We start from the raw sequence: 12521 nt of genomic DNA, 5'->3' as shown, positions 1-12521 counted from the left end.
ACCTCAATGTGACCAATATTCCAACCTCTAAAAGTATTCAGATTCTCGGTGTTTTGCTGAACAATGCCCTCAACTGGACTTCTCATGTAAGATCACTTGCTAAAACAGCTTCAGAGAGATTTGTATAATTGCATAGAATCCGTGACTTCTTCACTGACGAGCTATAATTTACAAGTCACGTGCGCTCTCAGCTGGATTATTGCTCACCTTTGTGGAGTGGATGTGGAGAGGTTGCATTCAAACAACTGGACAAAATTCAGAACAAATCTGTAACAATAATTACCAACCCTACAATTACAATGAACTACCTCCCCAACAAATAAGAAGAAACGTTGCTTCTCTTGCATTATTATGCAGATACTTTTATGGTAAATGCTCAGACGAAGTTGTGTCCACTGTGCCACCATTCCATGCATTCCCCAGCGCTACATGGACATCTGGTTGCGCTCCTGATTGGAATATCATACTGCCATATTGTAAAACTTCAACCTATCAGATTTTTTTTTTTCCTCCGAACTGCGTCTCTTTGGATTTCATTTCCCCAGAAAAGTTTCCCTCCAAACTTCAACCTACAGCAATTCAGATCCAACTGTTAGTTTTTTTTTTTTTTTTTTTTTAATGGATGGAGGACACATGTGTTCTGGTGTATGGATTATTTTTTTTATTTAAGTTTTCCTTCCTATGTTCATCTGTTAAAGAAAAGAGGTGGAAGAGGTAAAATCTAGGAGATAAGGTAAGGACGGAGAGATAAACAAAATCAATCGGGTGTATGGAGGGGGAAGTAAAAAAAAAAAAAAATGGAAACTAGGAAAGGCTGGTTGATAAGATGTGTAGATAGGGAAGATGAGATGACGTAAGAAGATGGAACGAAAAGAAGTTGGTAGGAGAATGTTGTTTAGAAATAGACACATGGAAAAAATTTGATAATAACAAGGGGAGTCGAGGTAAGAAAATGATACAGTAATGCAGTTATTTATCAGGCGTAAGGCATTTGGAGGGATAGGAAGAAAACAAAACAATGAGAGTAGAAGATTGAAACAAAAGCTAGGACAAGACTGTAATGCAAAACAGAATACAAATGTAATGGAATTTGTGTAAAACCGATTTTTCATCTCTTTCCTTACGAGATACCACTTCGAAACCCTTTTACTGCAACAGATTTTTGTTTGAGCAGTACATATCCTCGGAGAGCAGAAGAATTAAGATGAAAAAATAAAAGACGAATTGAAAGCTTAATGGTGATTGTACTAAGCGTTATCACTACGATATTCTTTTAAGCAGGTTAATATCGTCTAAAGGTAGGAATCATAAAACATATCAGGTAAACAGTATAGTCTAAGCAATGTAAGGGTGTGTTGGAGGAGAGTAGATTGATCGTAAGGAATGTAGAGCAATAACTTGAGAGAGAGAGAGAGAGAGAGAGAGAGAGAGAGAGAGACAGACAGACAGACAGACAGACAGAGACAGAGAGACAGAGAGACAGACAGACACAGACAGACAGACAGGTAGACAGACACAGACAGACAGGTAGACAGGTAGACAGACACAGACAGGTAGACAGACAGACAGACACAAATAGGTAGACAGACACAGACAGACACAAATAGGTAGACAGACACAGACAGACAGGTAGATAGACACAGACAGACAGGTAGACAGACAGACAGACACAAATAGGTAGACAGACAGACACAAATAGGTAGACACAGACGGACACAGATAGATAGACAGACAGACGGACACAGATAGATAGACACAGACGGACACAGATAGATAGACAGACAGACGGACACAGATAGATAGACACAGAGAGAGAGACAGAGACAGACAGACAGGTAGACAGACAGACAGACACAGATAGATAGACAGACAGACGGACACAGATAGATAGACACAGACAGACACAGACACAGATAGATAAACACAGACAGTCAGACAGACACAGACAGACACAGACACAGACACATACACACACACACACACACACACACACACACACACACACACACACACACACACACACACACACACACACACACACACATGAGAGATTGAGAGACAGGGAAGGAAAGGAGGAAAGAGAGGGAGAAGGAGTGCAGAAAGAAGACGAAGACGAAAAGTAAAGGAGGAGGTAATAGGATGGAGTGAGGTGATGTAGCGATAACCCAAGCGCGTGACATTCGTGCTTCTATGAAAATCATTCCGTGCGAAGACAAAGTAGGATTTAGCTGTCACATAACGGGAAGCAAGCACCCCTCTAGGCACACACACACACACACACACACACACACACACACACACACACACACACACACACACACACACACACACACACACACACACAGAGGCAAGTAGGCACAAAGGCAGACAAGACAAGAAACTGTACTTGATGCGACTTTCATCATAGACCTTTACTTCCATTTCATTATTTCAGTCTAGTTGTACATATATCAGATTTTTGGTTATTGAATTTATGCAATGTCATTAAATTCTGTATATTTCTACCAGTCCTTTCCTTGCTATTACAACTCACTAGGCTACGATCAGACGATTTTATTCTGCCTGGTTTTGATATAAAGTAGTTTTGGTCTTTGGTTTAGGGTCATTTAACTCTGCGCTGTATATATTTGTACACTCTGGGATTAAAGTTGGCTTAATATTTTGCCCCTTCTGCTTCTCACGTCCATTAGCTGGCTAATATTCCATAGCTGGGATAGTTTGACGTCCCTCTTTGCCCATAGATAACGCTCTTTGATATGACGCGACAAGATGGAAAGTGACAGACATGCACTATGTTCGTCGTGGACACTGTGGAATAGTGGGCGAAATTTGTCCCAGACTGTGCAGTACAAAGTTAAAATCAGCATTTCTTTTACCCACTTGAAGTTCCAAATATATGGACCAAAACTTTAAGTTTGTTTGATCATTTCCTTCAATCCTATGACGTATGTTATGGTTTATCTATGATCTCTTCAGACGGTTTTGTTTAGCTTAAGGCAGCCTTTGAAACTGAAGGGGTAAGATATGTACCTAAATCGCTGAATAAAATCGCTCCGTAATAGTTTGAAATATTGGAAGGTTAATTTCAATAGTAACCAAAGACACTCAATTCTACGTTATAGCTAAGGCTCATCGAGTTTCATGCAGCAAAGACTGAGTGTTCAAGTTATGAGAATGGTCCACTTCCTTCAGATGAACATTACAATAACTTGGGAAGCATTATCTTCTTTGATAGGATGTAAAGAAACTATTGACCGACTGCTTGTCATCATCATCATCATCATCATCATCATTATCACTCCAATCATTTTTCATACTAAGGAATCCAAGCATAAGACTTACTGAAGCAAGAGAAGTGGGCGAGACAGGCTGAGACCGTGGTGGGTGCTGTAGGTTGGTCGTTACGGGCTTGGTGATGTAGATTCACTCCTTCATTAGGGTGATATACTCTTGCTTATTGCATTTTCAATACCCCCAGACGATTATGTACGGTTTAGGGCAGGCCTCTTGTGGTGGAGGGGTTGATGAAGAGTAGATCTAACCTGTCAAATTCGAAACGTCCCTTTTGTGCTGAAGAAAATTGTCTTGTAACATAAAGAGCAAAATAAGCCAACCTATTCTAGGAGTTAGTGCCCTTCAGCAACAAAAACAACAATAGCAACAACAGCAAAAATAACAGTAACATCAACAATAACTATAATCAATGTTAACAACAATAACAGCAATATCAGCACAACAAAATAAACATGAATGGCTGACGCATACTCGGCATCTTGCTACCAATGACATAGACGGTACAGATATCCAAAACAAGCCGCAATATCAGTTATGACTACAGTACAGTATATGCCTAGCCAGAGACGCACATTAACTATTACCTCGCTAAACAGGGCGGCACGGGAGGGAGGGAGGAAGGAAGAGGAGAGAGAAAGAGACTGGGATGGCATTACCGTGGTGGGAAGGCTGGGGAGTGGGGTGGGAATGTATGGCAGATCTTCACCACTACTACCCATTGCGCAACCATACAGTAACGAAATCTCAGCTCTCTCTCTCTCTTGCTTTCTTCCCCAACCTACGGCCAGTTATTAGAGTTAGCAGCTAAGTGTTATAAGCAAGCCCTAATTTTCGGCCGTCATTAATAATTCACTTGCATATTACACCCGTGCGCGAAAGCTCAAGGGTATAATAACAGGTGTTTCACAAAATCTGGCATAACGATTAACGACCATCAGAGAATCAGGTGATTAGTTAGTGGCAGAGAAAGACCATACTCCATAAGTCAAGGACAAGGTCAGCTCAAAAAGTCTGGTCCAATTTTGCCCAAAGATGGTGGACATGTTGAGGAATAGGATAGGGTGAAGTGTTTTTATTCTGAGAACAATCCGTTAGCGGAAAAGGTTACAGGGTAAGTAGGTTCGAGTCCATTGGAACCAAACTTGATGGAAGGGTTTAAGGATAGCCGATAGTTAAATTATTCTAGTTTCAGAAAAATATATCAAAGGTCAGTGTCACACTGAAAGATCAAATTAATTTTTTTATCCCATTTAAATAAAGGATGAAGTAATTTGATTTCGAGAGCAATCAGTCAAAGGTCAAGGGCACAGGGCAGGATTAAAGATTCGGTCTAAGGCCCTTCCAATCCACACAGGCAGTGGTCACCTGTAATGTCCAGGCACACTGATAATTAGTTTCGAAGCGTGGTGTTGTGTGATGATATAAGCAACAGATTAGAAATGGCGAAGGTGCATCAGTTCATCACGTTCACACAATTATCATATGAGTATATTTCTTCACTGCCATACTCCACGGCAACAAGTTCTCACTGATCGTGTGTTCGTACCTTCATACCGATTGTACGTCGTGGGTGTTGTTCCTTCCCAGTGCCTTCTTGTTGTTAGATGTGATCAGCCTGCATCCACTATTCCAACATTTAACATACTGTAGGCTGCAGCAATATACGAGAACATAGATCATGTATGTCTCAGTAGCATCTCATGCTTCAAACATCGTTGTCAAATATTCAAGGCTTTTCAACACTTTTATGCTGTCTGATTTAGTAACATGGATTCTTTTTGAATCAGAAGTATATAAATGACATTCACGACACTAAATTGTTCTCAGATTATTAATTGATAGTTATTGCTGCAGATTCATCCAACTGGTTCTCAGTGTCAATAAAGAGCGAAATAGGAGAAACGACAGGATGTTTGTTGCTGATAATACAATTGTGGTCAGTCGATCTTTTAACCGTTAAGAAACTATGTGAACATCTAACTAGACCGTGCTCAACAAAATACAGTTTTCTTCAAGCGGGTCAGAAGGGTTGCAGTCTCGCGTCACTGCTCCAAAACCCCAGACGTATAAAAAGAATAGTGACCGTAACCTTACGTTCCCGGATTTCTTAAAAAAATGAAGACATAAAACACCTGCACCCAAAATTTACTAAGTTACCTTAACTGTGAAATGATTTAACCATGCTTTATATTTTAAGTGCCTTTGGAGATTTCTTAGCAGCTCTTCCTTAGCGATTTATTCTGCACAATGCACCTGAGTACCCTTTTCTTTGCAAAAGATGAAAATTATATTGATATTAAAATTATAACAAAACATTCAAATAAATCGCTAGGGAAAAGACACAGAGAAGACTGGTTCTTCCTATAATAAGTCCCCGAGGCATACGTTTGTTAAACCAATGGATGAATTCTACTGCCACCAGTCTGTGAAAATAAGGTGTTACACCTGTGACTATCCAGAGCGTATAGAAGAGTATGCCATCAAAAGTGTTTATTTCTGTAATTAACTTTTTGTCTGCCACTGTGGATAATCATCTCATATACTAGTCATTTTTTAACCTGTTTAATGCGGGTTGTCAGTTTGTACGAATATTGATCTAAAACAGACGTTATCTTACTGAAAAGATTTATTGTTATTTTTCCTTTAGTGTACAAGAAGTTGTGTCAAGACATAATTTTATCTTGAAAGAGGAAAAACATGAAATATATTTTTTCTATCACTGATTAACATGAACATTATAATACATGATATACACATTACTGTTTACACATTACCTCGCTCTAATTTTATGTTACAGCGAGGATGTTTACGCGACTATTGTTCATCCACTTTAATTTGGTGGATGTTATCATATATTTGCAACCTATTTCCTGCAGCTCAGTCTCAGAATAGACAATACTACGGCAATGCAGTCTTTTCACAACACTTCTTCGTGACAGATAGGTCTACTAGGTACTGTACCATATTCTAGTGTAATTTTTTTTTCTTTTATTACAGCTTAGTTTTCAAGACAGAGATAAGGAAAGTTTACGGTTAATTAAAGTCAATAGCGTACAGTTTCCAGTCTCAGATAAACTACGAACACAGGACCAATGGCATTACAATATGAGCACAAAAATTTAGATGGTAGCACATAGGTTGTGTTACTAGAGCAGGCACAGTCTCTACACAGTGATCAGAAGCACACATAAAGAACAATCACGGCCTTCCACTGCCCATTACCCACGTCCACTGTCTTCCCACCCCCATCACACCAACCCTCTTCCAGCAGCATGGGGCCGGGAAGTGGCTGATTGTTGTTTTCTAGAGCAAATTGGCGCAACCGAGAACTGCACCAGACAGTAACATAACAAGGGCATTTCGATCTCTCGGGAGAGTTTCACGTTATACTTCCCTTCTTGTTGGCCCGTGTCTCAGCCTGGGAGGTTTGTTGTTTAGGGCCCTATTGTTTATGGCCCTGTTGTTAATTCTGTTGGTATTTGCTGTCTTTCATCTTCGAAGTGGGTGGGGTAGGAGAGGACGTTTGTGTGTGTGTGTGTGTGTGTGTGTGTGTGTGTGTGTGTGTGTAAGAAAATAACTCATTTTTATCAACATAACATTGGACCATTGTAAGTCTGTATAAGGTTTATCCAGCTAACCTACTCCTAGACGCGTGGACCAGTTTTTATGAGACTTTGCAGGAACACTCCCTGGACCCCAAAATGTTGCACAATTTTTTTTGGTTTCGAAATTCTGAAAAAATATATTTGTATGATTTGCAAAATTATTATGGATTCCCCTCGATGCTTTTTTTATTTTGTTTATAATGAAGTTATCTGTGCCAAGTCCATTTTCCTGGAAACTTACCACACACAAGTTTATTCATGAATGTTTAGTTTATTTCAAAGTTCCAAAAAATACACGAAGGGTAATGGACGAAACTAAAGCAGGCGGCCTTAGGTGGCCTTGCGCGAGTCTGATTAGACATAGACTTGGTGGAAATGCTGAGAGTCAGCCAAAGGGTTGACCCGTTTTAAGAACAGTACGTTAGACTTGAAGGTCACCGGACTAGGTCAAAGTTTGACCTTGCAAGGTCAAATTGTTTTCATCCGATTTTGATCAGGCTTGGTGAAGGTAAGATATGAATGAACTGGTTGATTTTGAGAACAGTCTGTTGTCTAGGTCGCAGATCAAGCTCAAACTTCAACCCACATGTCTTACTGTACACAAAATAACCCTTACGAGTTTTGATCTGGTTTAGCTAGCTCTTGGCGGAACGGCTGAGAGTCAGTCAAGGGACAGACTTTTTTTTTTTTCTAACTAATAGGTCCTATGTCAAGGCAGTATGGCAAGGTCAACTAAAAGTTTAATTTTTTTTCTTTCTTCCTTTCTTTTAAGACCTTCTAGAAGGGTTCAGGGCAAGGCGCGCGCGCACGCACGCACGCACACACGCACACACGCACGCACACACACACACACACACACACACACACACACACACACACACACACACACACACACACACACACACACACACACACACCTCTCTTTTTTCGCGAAGGTGGATACACAAACAAAAAGTATTACCATGTATGGATATAATTCTACTTTCTGAGCAACTAACAGTACTGTACTATCATCACAAGAAATAGCCTAGAGACTGTAAGAACTCATTTATCAGTCTGAGACACCCTCATAGCGAAGGGGTCAATGAAGGCCATGTCTAACCCCCACAGTTCACAAAGTCTCTTGGAAGGTGATGAGAGTAGCCACGGGATGACAAAAATCCGTTGTAAAATGACATCAGCGCATTGAATCAGTTCATGCAGTAGAACAACGCAACTTTTGATCACTGGGCAAAGTTCATAACACAGACTAACAAATAAACACACACACACACACACACACACACACACACACACACACACACACACACACACACACACACACACACACACACACACACACACACACACACACACACACACACACACACACACACACACACACACACACACACACACACACACACACACACACACACACACACACACACACACACACACACACACACACACACACACACACACACACACACACACACACACACACACACACACACACACACACACACACACACACACACACACACACACACACACACACACACACACACACACACACACACACACACACACACACACACACACACACACACACACACACACACACACACACACACACACACACACACACACACACACACACACACACACACACACACACACACACACACACACACACACACACACACACACACACACACACACACACACACACACACACACACACACACACACACACACACACACACACACACACACACACACACACACACACACACACACACACACACACACACACACACACACACACACACACACACACACACACACACACACACACACACACACACACACACACACACACACACACACACACACACACACACACACACACACACACACACACACACACACACACACACACACACACACACACACACACACACACACACACACACACACACACACACACACACACACACACACACACACACACACACACACACACACACACAACATTTACACGAAATCAGAGATCACCCGCCCTGGGAACTCTCCTTCCTGTACACCACCATCCAGTGTGTTTGTGCGTGAGGTCATAAGAATTGCGTCCAAAGTCATAAACAGGCTTACGATCAGTTCTGTCTTGTTACTCAGCCTTTGATTTGCAGGAATAACAAGAGACGTGGGAAGTTTTTTAATGCCCTTTCCATTGTCTTTCTTGCATTTTTTTTTTTTGTGTCCTACTCTGGGCAAAGGCTTCAGGGCCTATATCTCGGGGGCAGTAGCCTATCCCAAGGCCCAGTAGTCCTTTTACACCTCCACATGTCACCACTTCGGCGCTAACACCCACCGTCCATATTGAATACATGCTAGGGCTGTCTCATACAGGACTGGTGAATTTGTATTAGCGGGCGTATTTTTACATGTCGGATGGTCATCCGTTAGATCAGGAAAGTCTGCTTTTTATGAAATTCAAATCCTTAAACTGTTTCTGCCCCAGCCGGGATTCGAACCTGGGTCCATCAGGACTGCAAGCCGCCTCTCTACCGATTCAGCCACCGCCTAAGTACCAAAAAATAAATAAATAAATAAAAAATACCATGAAAATATTCCTCTCGTGGCTCATATTTTGACAGAGAGAGAGAGAGAGAGAGAGAGAGAGAGAGAGATCTGCTTATTCATTAATTTGTATTCTGTCCCAATTATAAAAATTTGACCATGATTCAGTACGTCATTTGAAGGTGATTGGATACTCACATATATTTACAAAGAACTAGACATGACCCGACTAACGACAGACCTGACCTTTGCAGTGACTATGAGGTCGTGCTGGGGTGTTGCGGTGACCTGTGGGGCGCTGCTGACCTGCTCCCTGACCCATGCTGACCTCCCCAGTCCCAGTGACCAGTTCATACGACACCAGCCTGACACTGACTCTGAAGGATGGGCGCCTCTAAATATAAGTGAACCTGGACAGCCGCTGCCAAGTTTTGATAGCTTAGTAAGACCTCCTGGAAATTCTGAGTGGACTGAAGTACGTAGTGAAAATCCTGCAAAACTTAGAATTTCAAATAATATAAATCCAAGTGGGCCAAGTAGACCACAGTTTAGTTTTCCTGGACCTGGTAGACCTCGCATTAATCAGGCAGGCCCAAACAGACCACCGATGGATCCAAAGAGGCCAAATAAATTCCAATTAAATTCGCTTAGGTCATTAAATTCACAGGTAAATCCTCTGCAGCCAGGACGTCCTTTGTCTTATCCTGCTGGTAGGCGTCCGACTCCAGCTCGAGTGCAAGTTAATCCTCATCGATCAGGGAGGCCGCGAATTCACCCTGGATGGTCAAGGAGATCACAGTTTAGACGCGGTCAGCCGAATCACCCATTTCCTGGTCCACAGGGTAGGAGACAGCAACAGAGATACCTTAATAATCCGAAGGGATATCAGGAGGACAGCGACGAAGGGGATAGGATTTGGAACGACCCAGAGGAAGACATCTGGTTCGACCCAAAATACGCCAAGAACCACCGCTGGGAGGACGAACCTGCCACGCCCAAGCCAGGTAGGTGGAGCTCCTCTTGGGGTGACTGGTCGTTCATAACCCCTGGATCATCCCGACGTTACGACGACCCCGACAGATTCATGGCCTGGCTAACATCTGGCGGCAGGAGAGACTACAGCCATAAACCAAACACACGAGGGGGTCTACCATGGCGTGCTACTCGGAGGATTTCGGAAGTTCCCGCCCTCGGTTCATCTCAGGCGATCACCCAGCCAGCGGCAGGAGCGGTGGGAATGATGTCTCTCTTCGTCTCGACTCTCACGGTGCTCTACATGGCGTCCACGCTTATGGATGGGGAAGCCAAGACATCACCGTCGCCTTTTCAAGATATTGCTAACTCATTCTGGGATCTTCATGGCAAGATATTCAGATCGACAGCAGACACAGGGGAAAGACAACTCCAGCCTGAGATCAAGGTTCTAAGTAACAGCGCAGAAGACAGTACTGACAAGCTGACAGACGATTTATCGGCTTCAACAAAAAATATATCTGATAATGGACTCAAAGACAATTGGGAATCAGCAATAACAAATGATGCAAAGGTGAAACTGGTGCAGATAATCGATGCATTGATTAATGCAACAAGAAGTGCCTCAAACTCTGAGCTAACTAGCTTAAATAACAAACTTTCATTAACAAAACACAACCCTTTGATAAAAGATGATCATAGCAGGAATAAAAGATCACCGACGAACTTACAGACGTTAATGGATGAAAAAGAAAAGTCGCACCGAAGGACCAGTGATGTGACGGGACGCCAATTCGACCCCATCTCCCAGATCGCCATATCAGCAGGAATGGTTCTCGGTGCATACATTGGATATTCCTTCATCAACGGCCCCACGATTCAGAATAAAAAGGAAGACGTGAAAAAAGACTTTCCTCTTAGGTGGGGGAACGAAAAGAATGAGACTCCCACTTTCTCCGATGATTTTGAGTTTTCATTGCCCGAGATTAGCGAGGAAGATCTTTCACTGCTAATCGAGGCTGTCAGTAGCGCCGATGAAACTCTGAACAACACTCTACTTGGTACACTCTTGCCTAAGAATCACAGTTCAAGTGACTCTCTTACTGCTTACTTGACGTCACTGAAACAGCTTCTTAATACTGTCAGTCTGCACAAGGTTCATGATGAGGAACAGAAGCAAGATTTACCAGAATTAAACATCTCTGAGCCTAATCTTATCGACTTATTAGCAGGCAATGTCTCCATAACCTCAACATCCTCAGCACCTCTCACCCTCACTTCGCCCTACCCCACCGTCAACTACTGGGGTAACGATGATTCAGATGACGATAGGATGACTCTCAAGGTCATTCCAGGAGGTCTAGAGTCATCGGAAGCCCCAGTGCCTGTGTCTAACCTCTCACCTTATCTGACCACGATCACAAAGAGTAGCTATGGGCCACAAAATCCCCCTGACTTGTATTCGCTGGTGCAGGGCCAGGATGGCATCGGTATTGATCATGATTCTTCAGTTTTTCACAATACTTTTGCCTCTCCAAAACCGACCATCAGTACGCAGCCTTCAGATTTTCTAGTAAACGAAAGTACTGGAGCTTATGATTTCCTTAAAACGTCGACGGTGTATTTCAGACCCAAGATTCCAAGCACAAGCCAACCAAACGTCTCTAAAACTGAAAATTACAGTTTTATTGATTCTTCACTTTTAGGAATCCAAACAAGTACAAAAACACCCATGTACCCTCATGTAGTAAGTCCCGGCTGGGTTTCTACCACAAAGGCTCCTACTGTAGATTTAAAACTTAGTTATCCATTTTATCAAATCTCAGAGTCTTTAACGTCACACAAGACACTCGATAGTGATCACCGTCCGGCACCTGCACAAAATCGGCCTTATAAACCTTACACCTACGAAGAGTTAAACAGCCGGCCCGACACTGCTGTAAATAGCCACTTTGTATCAAGCCAACGACCTGGCGGAGGAGTAGGAGCAGGAGTAAGCAGTAGTGACATAAAATGGGAGAGAATTGACACTATTCCCGCGAGTATCACCAAAAATCCAGTGATGCAAGGTACAGATAAACCTTCTTG

The sequence above is a fragment of the Coenobita brevimanus genome, chromosome 63 (genome assembly GCF_032717465.1).
Source record: "Coenobita brevimanus isolate Jiangsu-jjx chromosome 63, ASM3271746v2, whole genome shotgun sequence".
NCBI classification, from domain to species: Eukaryota; Metazoa; Arthropoda; class Malacostraca; order Decapoda; family Coenobitidae; genus Coenobita; species Coenobita brevimanus.
The sequence above is the reverse complement of the archived record's forward strand: the minus strand, read 5'-3'. Positions refer to the sequence as shown.